The sequence below is a fragment of the Macaca fascicularis genome, chromosome 17, assembly GCF_037993035.2.
Source record: "Macaca fascicularis isolate 582-1 chromosome 17, T2T-MFA8v1.1".
Lineage (NCBI taxonomy): Eukaryota > Metazoa > Chordata > Mammalia > Primates > Cercopithecidae > Macaca > Macaca fascicularis.
Window position 1 is genome coordinate 303,686 of NC_088391.1, and position 17,510 is coordinate 321,195.

A 17,510-nucleotide genomic window follows, 5' to 3' on the forward strand; every position below is an offset into this window, starting at 1 on the left:
GGAGCCCCTTAGGAGAACAGAGAATGTGCAGCCTCCACAGACCAATGCAGGTGGCTGGGCCCAAGAGTGGGGACGGGGAGGCTGCAGGAGGCTTGCAGAGGGAGCTGTACCGCCAGCCACTCACAGAAATTCCTAATTAAACCCTGACGGCAACTCTGTTTAGTGAATTGTCTCCTAGTCACTAAGAAGAGTGAAGCTGTTGAAAGCCTGCAGCCAACCCTCTGGATAACAGTTGAGATGTATTTTAGAGAAGGAAATGATCCTGTCACAATCCCAGTCCTGCCCACAGCTGCAAGCACGTCCTGGGAGTGCGGCTTCTTGCTCTGTCAGCACCAGAGCCCACCGTAGAGCCACACGGGTTCTGCCCGACGTTCCCACTTCAGGGAGTCTGGGCAGGTGCAGCTGAAACACCCAGGGGGCAACCCCCACCCTCACTTCTCAAAAGTACATACAGAGACAGACAGAATGAAACACGGCCCCCAAACCTCAGATGTACGGTTCAGCAACACGGCCCACCATAGAGCCACATGGGCTTTGCCTGACGCCCCCAATTCACAGAGTCTGGGCAGGTCCAGCTGAAACAGCACCTGGGGGGCAACCTCCAACCCCACTTCTCAAAAGTACATGCAGAGGCAGACAGAATAAAACACGACCCTCGAGCCCCAGACATAAAGTTTGGCACGGGCATCTGTGAAACAAGAACAAAAGTCGCATGGGAAAGTGAGCACAAAAATGAAAAAAATAACAGAATTACATACAGTGAAGATGGATGAGATGGGTAGGATTGCGAGGAAGTTGAGAAAGGGACCGAGGACCTGAAGGGGCACATAAGGGCTGGACATTCCCGACAAGGTAACAAACACACCTCTGGATGAGGTGGGACATCATCTTCATTATGGAAATAAAGGGGAAAAGCCTGAAAACATCAGTTTCCTACCAAGAAGCAAAAATCAAACTGGCTTCAGACTTCTCCTCTACAACACTGGGTGCTAAAAGATGAGGATGTGGCATCCGTGGGGTCTTGAGGGAGAGCTGGCACAAACGTCCCAGAGCTGCCGTCTCCAGAAGCAACTGAAACAGCCTCAGATCCAGCAAACTCTTGTCTTGAAAAATCTATCAGAGTACACCCCCTTATCAAAGGGATGCATGGCTGCAGGGGTTGTGGTGTAAGGCAATTTAGAAATCTTACTCCGTGCAGACCCTAAACTTGGGAGGCTGCTGGTCACACCCTGGGAGGACCTCAGCCAGCGGGAAGCCCTGTGCCTCCTCTCTGCTCCATCTCTAATGCCAAGAAACATTTTATGCATAAAATTACGTTATTTCCAATTTGTTAAATTGTATCTATTAAGTCCATAAAGAGACCAAGAAAATGCATAAAAACATTGATGACTTCACGGTGGTATTATAATTAATTTTTAAACAAAACATGTTGTCTAAATTTTCCAGACTGAAAAAATACTCCTTTTAGCAAGAAAGGTGCTTTTAAAGTCACCATAAACAATTATATATCCATCCTACGAACGTGGCCTTAAAATAAAAAGTGAAGAGCAAAAACAGCAGAAGGAAGTGCATGAATATGTTGATAACGTTTATCTCTGAATGGGGGGGGGGCTGTTTTGACTTCCATTTCCTTATGTTTGAAGTGTCACCTCTGTAATGTAATAATAGAGCAAACACCATAGTTGAGGAAACACTGCTGCCCACTAGGACATAAACCAAGTCTCCTCCAAAATGCTGCGACCCCAACCTCTGATTTTATCTTTTAAATCAGCTAGGTTTTCTCCCCTAAAAAGAAGCATATTGTATCATTACTCTTTAAAGTTAGGTGACTTAACAGGCATACAGACTTAAACACCTTCTGGAAAGGTGATGTGTCAAGTTTAACTAAGATTTGTTTTGTTCTGAAAAGAGCAGGGGCACGTTCCCAGGTGAGGGGACTCCAGGAAACACTGGCTGTGTCCGATGGGCCCTCACCTGGAGAAACAAGCGCTCGACGCCTCCACTCTCCACCCGGACTCAGCAGGAAAGGGGTGCAGAGCTGAAGACAGACTCGTCTATAGAAACCCCAAGGGCTGTTTCCAGGAGCTACTCACTGTCCCGTGCCGCTGCACCCTGCTTCCCTGTGCAGGTACCGGAGCTGCTGTCCAGCCTTTCCCAGGCTCTCCACGCCTCCTTCCACCCCACGTCAACCTGCACCACCCAACTCCCCACCGTCTCTTACTGACCACCGGCCTCAACTCCCGCATAGCCTGGAAACTGCAAAGCTGCCTGGCAGCAAGAGGGGACGGGCAGCGAACGCACCAGCCAGGTGGCACCTGCTCCCACCAGACTGCAGGGTCACAGCGCCTGCCTCATGGAGCCGTTGTTATGCACAACTACACTGGGAAATCAATGCAGCTTTAGCTTTACTTTGGTGCTAAATTAACTTTATAACACTTGGTTATAACATACATTAATTTTTACAGCAATTACTAAAATAACAACTCATAATGCATTCATTTACCATATTCAGAAAAGCAACTGAAAAACCAAACACACAGTAGAATTTTATAGGACTGTAGTAGTTTTTGTTAGGTTGTCAAATTATTTTAAGCTCAAAATTAAAGTAATTAAATCTGTGACTCTCAACTGGGGGAGGTGGGCACACACAGAGAGGGGAACTTAAAATACTTTTTTTCTTCCAAACCTCACACAGACCCACTCGGCTGGTCATTTCCATTGCTGGAATTATGTCCTGTTCCTTAGGTTAAAAACAACTGCCTTTATGCCTATTAAAAATAATGTTTCTTCCTTTCCTGAGTGATTGTGAAAGGAGCCATGGTGGCAAGGTAGGCACGAACAGAGGGAAACTGAGTCCATGTCCACATTTGATGGTGGGCAAGAACAGAAGGAAATTGGGTCCACACCCACATTTGATGGTGGGTGAGAACAGAAGGTAACTAGGTCCACATCTATATTTGATGGTGGGCAAGAACAGAGGGAAACTGAATCCGTGCCCACATTTGATGGTGGGCAAGAACAGAGGGAAAGTGTGTCCAAGTCCACATTTGATGGTTAGCAAGAACGGGGAAGCTGGGTCCACGTCCACATTTGATGGTGGGAGAGAACGGGGGAAACTGGGTCCACGTCCACGTTTGATGATGGGCGAGAACACGGGGAAACTGGGTCAACGTCCACATTTGATGATGGGCGAGACCAGGGGGAAACTGAGTCCACGTCCACATTTGATGGTGGGAGAGAACAGGGGAAAACTCGGTCCACGTCCACATTTGATGGTGGCTTTTAATGCACTGCAGCCTGTGTCCCCTTGACCTTCACGAATTTTCAGGTAGTAAGAAAGCAATTTTTCTTACTGGAAAGGAGAAAACTAAGTGGCTGCAAAGTAATATAATTTCCTTAAAGCAAAACAACAGAGAAACAACTTTGACTTTTTCCACATTACCCAGTAATTCTAAGACTAAGGGTTTTGTCATGTTACAGCAAATGCCGTTCATTAGGGGGAAATTGGAAGTCAGAACAGTGTGTGCTATTCAAATTCTCAATGAATAATTAACTCAAATGGGTTCAGAGTGCTACAAAATGAAATTAATTTGTTTTTAGTTTAACCCCAAATCCCCAATCCCTTGCCAAATGATCCTCTATGTATCCTACATAAAGGACAGGGTCTTTCTGGCAGAAAACCATTAAAAGTTTTTATTTGCAATAAGAGAAGCATGCCTTCTTATCAAACAGGTGCATGGCCCCCTTGCGGGGGGGTCACCCATCACCTGCATCCCCGTGTGTCACGGTGTTGCCACACACCATTAACGCATCAAAATGGAAAAGGAAATGTAAGCAGTGTTTGCTGTCCAAAGTTCACGTCAACAACTCCTTATTATGAAGGCACTTCTGAGCCTTTCCTCCTGCATCTGGGAGCTGCCAGCAACCCAGTTCCAGGAGAGAAAATAGCTCGACACCTCCTGCAGCCCATGGAGTCCTCTTGTTGGGACAAGGTCCCCCCAGGAGAGAGGAGCCCACAGCAGGGTCAACACTGGAGGTCCTGGGGGTGGGTGGTGCTGGGGAGGCCATGCGGGGAGGGCTGTTCCCTGTTCCCTTCCCCTCAGGAGACAGCTGGCCCAAGGTGACACAGCACCGGATGGGATTTCAGGGTCAGGGACCACGGAGCCCGGGGCTGTGGACCACACCAGCCCACGGCCACTGTATGCCCCAGACCAACACGAGAAGAGTGCAGACCAACAACATCTTCGTCTACGGTAGGTGTCACGGTTATCGTTCCTAAGAGAGTCCACGGCCACTTCTACCAGGTGCCGTCCACTCTTCCCCTGCCCCAGCTGGTCCCCCTGTGACAGCCGTGTCTCTGAGAACGGGGTGTGGAGCCAGGGGGAAAACACAAAATAAACCACCTGCTACTAGAAACAGCCTCGCTGTCCTCAGGGAGCCGGTCCCGGGGCCAGCCTCGCTGTCCTCAAGGAGTCGATCCCGGGGCCAGCCTCGCTGGACTCAGGGAGTCCGTTCCAGGACCCCATGGACACCAAATCCAGGCACATTCAAGCCCCACAGGTGGACCTGCCGAACCTGCGTGTACAAAGAGTCGGCCCTCCGAAACGTGTTTCACATGGCAGGAACGCTGTATTTTCTGCGTGTACAAAGAATCAGCCCGCCAACATGCCTTTCACGTGGCAGAACACTGTATTTTCTCCCTGAGTTTGGTTGAAAAAATCCACCTATAAGTTGACCCACAAAGCTCAAGCTTGTGTTGGACAAGAGTCAACTGTATGCAATTGACACTGATTCCTACCAACAATATCCAAATCTTATCATGACCAGCACGATAAAGAGAATGAGCAAAATTTAAAAACTAAAGCAGAGTGTTTTCCTGTGAGTTGGCGCACTGCGTAAGCCCTGTGGGAAAGACAACACTGGCTGCTGACCAAACTCCATCGGCCTCTTCCTCCGTCCTGAGGGCATCTTCCTCCATCCTGACAGCAGCCTGGGCTTACCTCAGTCCCAGGGCGGGGGAGGAGGACGCACTGTGCACCCTCCCAGCTCTCCTCCGCCCCTTCCCTCAGGCTGGCCCAAGAGCAGCCTGGACAGTCAGGTGCTCAGGACACCGAGCTGCCCCTCCTCGGCCCACAGCCTCAGGCCACCTGTCTCATCTGTGACTAAGAAACAGCTGCAGCTGCAGGCGGGAGGCGGGACATGCTGGGATCTACCCATGGCCAGGCCGAGCTGCTCTGATCACTCAAGCTTCACTTTCATCACTTGCTCTACCAAATAAACTAGAATAAAGTACGTCACGTCCTCCTTTGCACACACTCCCAAGCCTCCCATCCCACTTCCCAGCGCTGACCCCATAAGAACACTTTCTGCGCCTTTCCAGGTATTTTCTATCCTCCTCAAGCACAGAGCCACATTCAGAGTGAACTTTTTCTTTTTTTTAACAGAAATGGCACCAGGGCAGATAATGTTTTTTTGTACCATTTCTTTAGTTTCTTGGGCATTTTCCGCACCAGGACAGATGGGCTCTGCTCTCCTTCCTCCCCACCGAAAGCTGCCTCATAGCAGCCACACACAGAGCCGTAAGCCCTCGAAAGACTGTGGGTGTCTCGGGGTGCCCCACGTCCCCAAAGACCAAGGGGTCACAGATCCACACTGTCCAACAACACTTCAGACATGGCCTCGAGCCTGGGAACCCTGCTGGACAGCCCAGGCCAGCAACAGAATAGAGGTGTGAGAGGTAACATTTGCACTTCTTAAAAAAAAAAAAAAAAAAAGGCAGATATTCAGTGCCACATTTAAAATGATCATGGCGGCCAGGCACAGTGGCTCATGTGTGTAATGTAAGCACTTTGGGAGGCCAAGGTTGGCAGATCACTTGAGGTCAGGAGTTCAAGACCAGCCTGGCCAACACGGTGAGACCCCTGTCTCTACTAAAAATACAAAAATTAGCTGGGCATGGTGGCAGGCACATGTAATCCCAGCTACTTGGGAGGCTGAGACACAAGATTCTCTTGAACCCTGGAAGCAGAGGTTATAGTGAACTGAAATTATGCCACTGCAATCCAGCCTGGGTGACAGAGCAAGACTCTGTCTCAAAAATAAAAATAATAAATAATAACAAAAGAAAAAATATATATGCATTCCTAGTCCCTTGGAGCTGCAGCAACAAAGCTGGTGATATATTTTGGGTGTTTCTAATCAATGTTTTCCATGAGCTACACTGCAAGTCTCAACCTTGACCCTGCTACAGTAATCATCTATTACAAATTAAAACAAGAGCCATAACTCTGTCTCCTACTAAAATATTCTAATTGAGACATGTTAACAGAATACATTTCTTTGGGTGAGAAAGTATCCACCAGGGTGGGGAACAGACGGCCCACCGATTGTGCTGTGGCCCTAACCACCAAGGACTCATGGATCATCCACAGCAAGGCTGGTGACTCAAAAAGAACACTAAATTGCTCTTTGACATTAATTCTTAAACCTTGAGAAACCAAAGTTCTCTTTGTAACAGACTTAAAAAAGGATGAAGTCAGAAGTAGCTCAGCAGAGATGCACCAACTCTTACCTGGGAGAGACACTCCTTGCTAATCACGTCTGGATTAACGGATGTGCTAAAAGCATCTCTTCCAACAGAGACACAGACTGCAAACATGAATGCCATGAACACCTTCCCCAGATAACCCAGTCCTCACCCATCCACCCCTCAGGAGGTCCCCAGACAAGTCCAATAAGGAAATGACCCCACAGCAGATTCAGGTGCAGGCAGTGAGGGTAGTGGCGTCAGGGAATTCCGCCGTAAACCTTGGCAGCACGCAGGGAGGTGTACCAAGCTGGACAGGTGAAGTCAGAAGTGCAGGATGATCTGGCCATTCCAAATATGCAGGGCATTCCAATTTTGTTAAAATGAAACCCAGCCTTTGAAAAGGCCCGGACTTCCCACAATGTGTGGTATTTATAGTGTGGAGGGCACTGTAGAGAAGTTATCAGAGAGTTCATGACGGCAAGATCCACCGAGGCTCTGCCATGTGCCAGGCATGAGACAACTATTTACATAAAACACCTCATTTCACCCTACACAGAGTCCACAGACTGCTCCACATTTCACCCTACACAGAGTACAGAGACTGCTTCACAGAATACTACCAAAGGGGACCATCAAATGATCCCCAAGAAGTAATGAGCGCCTTAAAAGTAAGAAAGCCAACCTCCTCCCCCTCTCTTAACTCCCTCTCCTCATTTCCGCAGAACCAAAGAAATATGAAGGGCCAGTGACGCCCCACTGAAGAACGCTCTCCTGGTGGTTACACTCTGTACATAGGGAGCACAACACTGCTCCGTGCTGCATGAGGCTACTATTCTATACTACACTAGTACGATCTGTTTGTTCTATTCTATACTATTCCATTCTCTATGATAGAATACTACAGCTTCATTCCATACTATAAAATACTGTACTATCTGTTCTATTCTATTCTATTTTCTTCTATACAGAAAGGAGTTAGCCAGCTTGCTTTAGGCAGACAGTAAGGGAAGGGTCCCAGAGAGCCTCCAGCCCATGTTTTGTGCAGATAGGGGGACTTGCACGGGGGGCTCGCCTAAACATGCTCACAGCAGACTAAGGGTCCCCATGCACACGAGGGAATGGGGTGAATATTTGCTCCTTAGACAGCGAGCCCAGCCCCATCAGCTTCTATATAAAAGCCCTTGTAGTCAACTGGGAAGGGGGCGACCAACAATCTGCTCTCAGGACCCCTCTTTTCGCTGAGAGCTTAACTTTTAGCTTAACGAGTTCCACTGCACTCACTCTTCGATGTCCCCGTGCCTGTTTCTTCCTGGTCATGAGACAAGAACCTGGACCCAGCTGAGCTAAAGAGCAAAACTCCTGCATCAGTGCTACAGAACACTATCCTCTCTGTTCTGTGCCATGCGACTCTACTATTCCACACCACACTACGTAATATTAATACTATGCTGTGTGTTCTAATCTAGATTGTATTATGCTATGCAATACTACGTCATTAGTTCAACTGAATACTCTACAATACTATCCCACTTGTTCTATTCTAGACCATGTAATACGATTTTTCCTATTGTATACTATACTACATAATGTTACACTGTTTCTTCTATTCTATGCTACCCTATATAACATTATGCTATTTGTTCTATTCTGCGCTACTCTATATAATTATATTCTGTTTGTTCCATTCTATACAATACCTTGCATCATTTTACCATGTTCCACGATACAAGAGTAGAGTCAGTTATACTTTCATAATCTCTTTTCCAAGCTCTTACCCAGTAAGAAATGTGATGTTTTACTATGCCTCACATAAATGCACATTTCATGATAATCAATGCCATTTCCTATGGTTGTAGGATTCTGTCTCTATGATTCTACTGATACGGCTTCTTTGGGCTTTTCTTTAAGTCCTTTGCAGTGTCTGGTTTCCTAGTGAAAAGATGACTAAGGTCCCGATAAGATCCTACAAAACCAGCATTCACACAGGCTCACCTGTGTGCACTCTGCTGGACTCCGTGTTGAAGGAGTGACAGGAAGACAGACGGCTGTCGGTGGATGGAAGGCAACAAGCACAGAGTAGATTCCAGAACTGAGACAGGTACCAAGGCTCTGGCACAGCTGAGGGTCAATCCCAATTCTAGCCTCTCACAGAAAGGCAGAGGAGACTTAGTACAAAGAGCAGGGAACTTTGCTTTAATAAAGCAAATGCTTACCATCCACTGTGAGGAGCTCAAGGAGAAATGGCAGTAGGCTCTACTAATGATACTGCTTTAAAAAATGGAAGGGAGAGGGTACATTTTCACATGGGCCATGTGGAAAGTTGGCTGAACCTGCCGCTGGACCTGACACTGGACCTGCCGCTGTACCTGCCCCAGGACCTGCCCCTGGACCTGCCGCTGGACCTCTTCCTGGACCTGATGCTGGACCTACCGCTGGACCTGATGCTGGACCTGACGCTGGACCTGCCCTTGGACCTGCCACTCGGTCTGCTATTGGACTGCTAACAAATGCTGCAGATTTTTATGGAGAGAAAAGTACAATGAGTCTGAGAGCAGCTGTCCCAGCTCTGGGAAGCCGGCAGAAAAAGGAAGCAGCAGAGACGCTGGTATCATTCAGTGGGCAGAGTCAATGACCCTCCTCTGAGTCCAGCAAAGCTCAACCTGCATGTCTGCAACTAGAAATACCAATCATAAGCCAGACCTCCTGGCAAATACCATTGACCCGCTGTAATTCTGTGTGGTGTATTATGTCCCATGTACAGGAAATCATTCACAAAGCCTTTAACCAGGAAGTACTAACATGACTTTTAATGCAATATAACAGCTTTGCACCCATTTAACATATATTTAACCCCAGTGGTATATTTAAATATATATTTTATAGAACATCAGGCATGTTTACCTAATGGCTCGAACTTTCATAATGTCTCTCTCCCTGAGAGGACAGCGGAGGATCCCATGCACTGTCTCCAGGAACATGCCCCTCCCAGAGAGGATTCACAAATCAAATGTGCACATGCATGCATGCACAGACACATATCACACACACACATACACATGGACACGCACACCTACATGCAATACATACATTCACACATGCACACACATTCACATAATCACATAATACCACCACATAACACATGCATACACATACACACAACACTCAAACACACACGCACAAACATACAACACTCAAACACACACGCACAAGCATACACACAACACTCAAACACACTTGCATATACGTACACATTCTGACACACATACATATGTAAATGCGTAGACATAACATGCACAAATATACATGTATAACTATATACACATGAGCATCCATTCATGCCTACTTGCACATATGTGCAGTCGTGCCTAAACATGTAACACATGCACACACATACATGCAACACAAATACACATGCACACATATACACATGCATGCACATGTACATTACACGCAAAGGCACACATACATGCACAACACATATACATGCAATATACACTTTCATACACATAAATGCAAACACACATACTTATATACATCCCTCAAAGACCCCATTATTCAATTCTAAACAAAGTGGTTTATCCCCCAAATGTACCTTCCCGTAATTAATAAGCTCTACTGCACATTTCTTGTTTCAAATAATGAGGTCTCACACACAGCACACACACATTTATACTCCAATACGTGTGAACATATAAATAGAAATAGGCACATGGGCACGAAGACCCTCTTCTGTAAAGGTATTCTCAAACTTGAACTGAACGAATTCTGCTAATTATAGTCAGAGTCAGCAAAGATATATATTTGACCTCGGAATGAATATACTCGTTCTTTTCGTTACCCCTGGCAACAGCAAGAATGTAAAACAGAGTTGTGCGATACCATGTCACTTATTCAATCCCACTTCCTGGGATCTGACCCACTTGGAATAGCGTTTCTGTCTGAGTGATTTCCTTCTGACTGAAATCATGAGATAATTCCTTCTCTTCCTGCTTTCTCTTTCCCAGGCCTTTTCACTGCCCTTTCATCATCTCGGAAACTAAATCATACTTGTCAAAATGGAATGCAAAGAAACAGCCTTAGGAGAGAATCCCACAATGGAATGGACCCAAGAGAGGAAAAAATATTCTTTTTGAAAATGTACAAAAGGAAAAGTCAAGAGGCCTGGGTTCCCTCTCATGACAGAAACAGACGTCAGCATAGCAGGTCGCTCAGCACAGTTCAGCTCTGTGTATGAAACAGAGATTCTAGTCCTTGTCCCTGTTTCAAGTTCTGTGTATGAAACAGATTCTAGCCCTTGACCCTGTTTCATGATGTTGCAGTGAAGGTAACAAAACAGACAAAGGGCACAGGCTGCAGAAAAGGATTTTAAAAGGATGACTTTTAAAATGTGAGCCTGCTTTTCAAGGGCACAATGAGGACATTTTCAAGTATATTAAAGCTAATTTATAAGAGATGGGTATAAAGACTCTACAAGGTCGTTAGACTTTAGACTTACAAAGAAAACAAATCACATTCTCCTAGCATCACCAGTCAGGTGTTCCACAAATACTAAGAATAGCCACTGCAACGGGGTCCACTATGAGGGGTCAAAACATAACCCATGAAGCATGGCCGAGAGCTCCTATAACCTGATTTCTAGGAATCTAATTTTAAACATCCTCACAGCTAGCACATCACAAAACTACAGAGCTCCAAATGCTGTAACACAAGTGCTAACAACACCTAGCCAAAAATATACGAGGCATTTCAGGCAAAAATCCCAGAATCAGAAGAACACAAGTTTTCTAAGTTCTTCAAAAGCCGGTGCTGGTTGAGGCTCTTCTGCAGACTTCAACAAAAGACACGCTAGAATTAGCCATTGACGGTAACCCTGAGTCAACACGCACAGTGTTCGGAAAAGCACAAGGCCTGCTCCGGCTTGAGACCCTGGGAACTTTCTCTGGACCGCACCGAGTGGACGACTTTGAGAACTCAAAATAACCAACAACCAGTCCATGAACAGGGAAAGAAGACTGCAGCCTCCCTGGGGACCTGGCTCCATGCCTGCCACCTTTCTTCCGGATACCTTTGCCCTTCCTGGCTCCCTCCTCCACCTGGAGATGCTCTGGGTTCAGGCCCCTCTCCAGTTGTGTCTCGGTCCACAGCTGGCTACCTGTGTGAAGCACCAGGCCTTGAAGGACCATCTCCACCTGCTTCCTGCACTCACTTCCCACCCACTTCCACCATGACACCCAGGCTCTGGCTGCTCTCAGGGATCAGGGCCGCCAGGCTCCCCTCACAGGCTCCAACTGGAGTCCTGCCCCCTGGTTTTCAGCAACACTTGGGACTTTCTCCTGGAAACTCTCGGCTCTGGGCTTTCGTGAACTGCGCCATCCAGCTCTTCTCTGGACTCTAAGCAGGGCCTTTTCTGGGTCTTCCAACCCTTCCTCCATTTCCAAATGTGGGCTTTCCTTTGGCCTCCTCTCTCCAGACATGCACGCCTCACACTCTGGCTACTTGACCTGCACTTCTACCTAAGAGGCTCCCAAATGCTCCCTGCTCCAGATTTTCCCCAAGCCTCCTCCTGTATTTCCAAACTTGCAGCTTGCAGTGGTGTCTCTAAGTATCTCTGAGTCAGGTCCACACTTGCTTCTCCTGATTTCCGGCAAAGCGCAACGGCGACCTCGGGGTGCAGACTCGCAGCTTCATCCGCCTTCCTGTACTCCCTCTTCCCCTCCTGACCCAGGCACCGAATTGCTCAGCTCACTGGCTGCCTTCTCTCCTCCTCCGGCCACGGCGAGTGCCCTGCATGAGCCTGCCTTGTCACCCCCCGGCTCCACGGCATGCCGCACATCAGAGACACGATTCTCTCCGAAACCCTCAGTGGTTCCCTAGTATCCCACAGGTAAGGACTTCCACATTCTGGCCCCAATCTAACTTTCTGGCCTCAGATATGCACATGCATATTTTATCTATGCAAAGAGAGTACAGGTCTCACACCCGCTCTCATTCCTGGGCTCCTAACTCCTCTTAAAGGTGCTGTATGAGGTACCTATGCACTTTCCAAACACTAACTGAATATGCGCTTGGAGAACACTTACTTGATAATTTTGTGGCATTGTCGGATAACGTGGACAAAGTGAGAACTACGCAGGTGTGTGGATGCTGCCTTGCCCAGACCTCACTTACCCAGACACTCCCAGATGCTCAAGGTGACCAGCCCTATTGGTGCACAGGCAGGCACAGGCTGCACCCCCACAGCTGGGCCCCACGAGCTGAACTATAATTACGAAGCTGCTGTTTGCTCCTAAATCTGTTTATGCTGGTGCATTTCTTACACATTACTGAAACCAATAAAGTATGACTCCAAAGAGTGAATAATTGTATGAAAACTAAGTTGGATGCCTTTCAAAGACTTAATATAGGGGAATTTTTTTTCATTTTAATCTTTTTAAAATTGCTATCAAATTAGGTGTGAGCAAAAAATACATACAATGTTTGAGGAAATAATTTTTAACGGTTTCATATCTAACATACCTTGCTTCTCTTGTGTTGCCTATTCTCTTCTAGAAGAATAAAAACTGTGGCAGGCCTGCGATGGCTGTGGTTGAGGAAAGAGGCCACAGCCACAGCCAGCAGAACCATGCTCAGCAGCAGCCTAGCCCCGCGTGGAAGAGGCCTGAACACCCTCGGGAGAGGTGGATGTGCACTAACGGTTCCCAGCTCTGACCTCTTTGATTAACTGAATGCAGTGATTGGTTTTATCTGAACATCAGACAAAAGGGTGTCTACGTCCAGGAAAGACTCTAAACACTCTGGACGCTGCTGGGGCAGATGGTGACCTTGACCCAGTGATACCACTCTCCAGTGGGCAGCCAACCCAGTCTCCTAATCGTAAAGGACATTCATAGCAACACTACGAAAAAGAAACACTACTGTTCTGACCCAGAAAAGTGAAATGTAAAACATAAAATGCACAGGTTCTAACTAAGAGGCAGACAGACCGGGCACGGTGGCTCACGCCTGTAATCCCAACCCCTTGGAAGGCCAAGGCGGGTGGATCACTTGAGGTCACGAGTTCGAGACCAGCCTGGTCAACATGGTGAAACCCCATCTCTACTAAAAATGCAAAAATTACCCGGATGTGGTGGCGGGCACCTGTAATCCCAGCTACCTAGGAGGCTGAAGCAGGAGAATTGCTTGAACCTGGGAGGTGGAGGTTGCAGTGAGCCAAGATCACACCACCGCACTCTAGCCTGGGCAACTCCTTCTCAAAAAAACATAACGTAAAATAAAATAAAAGGCAGACAAACAAAGGAGATTTCCTCTGATCTTAAAAACAGAAGTATTTGTTTCACAGCGTGGATAATTGAAGATCTGCATAGAAATCACCTAGGGTCCCGCCCTCCCTCACAACAGACTGGGATAGAGGGAAGGAGGGCAGGAGGTGGGCCCCTTGTCCACGAAAGCCTCCTCCCACCCCATCCCCTTCCTCAGGAGGGCAGCCTGCCCAGTGCAGGCTCCCTTCTCCCCAGGTAAGACCCTGGCGTCTCTACAGGAACACCCACCTCCCTTCCCTGCAATCCACTCCAGCTGCTCACGGCCAGTCAAGGGGGGCGCTCTTCAGAGAGGAGCAAACGGTTTCGAGGACAGCCTGAACTCCAACGTCCCAGGTGTGGCTTGCCAGGAAGCACAGAGGAAGGATGCAGGTCCCGAGAAGGAGGAGGCGCAGGAGGACGACGAGAGAGAAGAGAGAGAGACAAGAGAGGCAGACTGCCCAGCGGGGGGCTGAGCACAGGACCTGGCTGAGGCCTCCTGGGGAGGGGCAGAGGCAAACAGGCTGCTGCTTCTAGGCTGCTCGGGAAGATACAAGCTCGAAGGGGCTGCAAGGCAGGACTCACTGAGGAGCAGTCATGTGGATGCCCCGCCTCTCACATGGCACACACTGACAACATGCAACTCACATGCAACACAACACAACACGCATGTACAATGTGCTTATACAACACTGACAACACACACTGCACACAAACACACACAACCTATACAACACATACCCAATACATTCAACTCACAACACAATGTGCATTTATAACACACTCATACGACACATAACCAATACATGCAACTCACAACACAACATGTGCGTACAACACACTCATACACACATACAGCACACGTAAGTTACATACAACACAACACGCATGAACAATGCACTCATACAGCACACACAACACACAACTCACATACAACATGCACATGCAACACACTCATACAACACACAACACTCATACAACACACAACACACGTAACTCACAACACAACATGCACACACAACACTCATACAACATACATACAATACATGCAACTCACAACATACACATACAACACACTCATACAGCTCACGTACAACACATGCAACTCACGTTCAACACAACATGCACGTACAACACACTCGTACAACACAACACTCATACAATGTACACACAATACATGCAACTCACAACACAACATACACATACAATACACTCATACAACACATACAACACATGCAACTCACGCACAACACAGCATGCACGTACAACACACTCATACAACATATAACACATACAACATACACACAACACACGCAACTCAACACAAATACATGTACAATTCACTCACAACACACAACACTCATACAACACACAACACATGCAACACATAAACACATGTACAACACACTGATACAACACACAACACTCATACATCACACACAATACATGCAACTCATATACGACATACACATACACACATACAACACACAACACTCATACAACATACAAAGCATGCAACTCACAAATACACGCACAACACACTCATACAGCACACAACACTCAAACATACAATAAGTGCAACTCAACACAATATGCACATACAACACACATACAACCCATGCAACTCACATACAACACAACACACTCATACAACACATTCATACAACACACACTATACAGATTCTAAGTATGAAATAGAAAACAGCACACGCACAGTTTCTAAATTTGATGAAAGCTTTTTTCAAGAAAGTCGTCCAACATTCAAACTGGTACCATGTCCTCATTTTCAGCTGCTGTTCAGATTCAAGCATTTTTATCATCTACTCTATGAATTATAATAATACAGCATAAACCCATTTTTCATTTTACACCCACTTTGCTGTGTGGTGCTCCAAAACAGGGGCCAGGAGCCTGAGAGTTGTCCCTCGGAACAAAACACAACCGACACTCAGAGGCCAGGAAGGGAACTCGGGGGGTGACACACACTCTCTCATCTGCAGAGCTCTGCTTCAAATACTTTACACGTAACCAGGGCTGGAACGGGTTGGTGAGGGTACAGACATGGCAAACTGAGAAGAAACTGGCAGGTGGAGAAAGATCAGTCAAAATCCAAGGAAAAATGCTGAACATTTTCCACAAATAGTTCACACAACAGATGATACTCAGGCTACTGAAAGTTTATTGAGAGGGGTCTTGCTCCAAAGAAAAAGTTCTCTCCCAAAGTTATCAAAGTTTCACAGCAGGCACCTGCCCCCAACACACCATCTTCCGAGGGCCTAGGAGTCAAAAAGAAGGTAAGACAGTAGTAAGGGTACAGGGGGAGGAGAGCGGGAGGGGACCGAGAACTCGGAACCAAGAGATGGGCGGACACTGAATGCCTGACTCCAAGGTTATCACCTCAGAAAACAAGTCTGTTTAAGTCCGTAGTAACAGTGTTAGTACTTTCACTGAACCTGCACTCAACACTGGAGAACCTCCCTGTGTTATGAAGACGATCTGAAAAATAACATTAATTCACAATGTAGAGTGATGATTCAGCCACAGAAAATAAAACTGACATAATCCACTACAAGTCACACTATGTCTTTCTTTAAGACTGGTTTATGATGCAGAAAAGAGGCAGTTTGAGATCTAAAATACTTAAACTGGCAAACACCTTGTTTCCCTGAATTCTCACAACCGTGGCATCAGCTAGAGTAAGACAGAGTGGTTTTCAGAGCTTCCAGAACAGCAGAACAGATCAATCATAAATATGCAAAAGTGATCTGAAAATAGAATTAATTAATATTCCACGTTTTGGCTTAAACTAGTCATGTGATTTCTAATAAGTGGGAAACATTCACACCAATTTTTATAAGAAAGTTCAATGTGAACACATAGTACAGAACATTGCCTTTGTTTTGGAATTTATTTATTTAATATGACAATTTCATTTGTATTTAGTTATTCCTGATGTTGAATGCTCATCTTTATTAATGATGAGCTACCCATTTTCTGACTGAGGAAACAGAAAATTGTCACTGCCTAACAGCAATACTCAAAACAGCCTGTATGAAAGGAAAAGGTATATCTGTGTGCACACAGATGCATACACATGCATACACGTACCTATACATGTACACACGTGTGTACATATGTGCATACACATACACACATACACGTGTATGCACGTGCACACGTGCATGCACATGTACACGTGTGTGCATGAGCGCACATGCATGCACACATACGCACATACATGCATACACACGCATATGCACATACACGTACACTCATATACACACATACATATACACACGTACAGATGCACACACATACATGCATATACACGTGCACATGGACACGTGGACACGCACATACACACGCATACACACATGCACACACATGCATGCGTACATGCATATGTAAGTATCATCTCAGGTACGTGGATTCAAAATTCTGATGCAAACAAGAATAATTACAAAACAGGGTAGGGTGTCAACAAGTGAGAATTGAAATGAAAGTTCTGATATGTTCCAGAGACAATACGGGAGGTCGTCACATCACATAAATATCTTACCCATTTTAAACGTGACAATTCCTGCCAACATCGGCCTGGATTAAGATGATTTCATTGACATAAGGAACAGAAAATATAATATTTATTCTAATGAGATTCTGTAATCATTACATTATTTTCACAATTA

General features: G+C 46.4%; 1 long non-coding RNA gene across 1 annotated transcript in view; it reads right to left on the bottom strand.

The window, feature by feature from the left end:
* Nucleotides 1-17,510, bottom strand: part of LOC135968055 (uncharacterized) — a 50,879-nt gene that overhangs the window by 11,727 nt on the left and 21,642 nt on the right. Inside the window, exon 2 of the long non-coding RNA XR_010582485.1 lies at nt 17,384-17,418. This is a non-coding gene — a long non-coding RNA (uncharacterized lncRNA). The remainder of the gene's footprint in view (nt 1-17,383; nt 17,419-17,510) is intronic.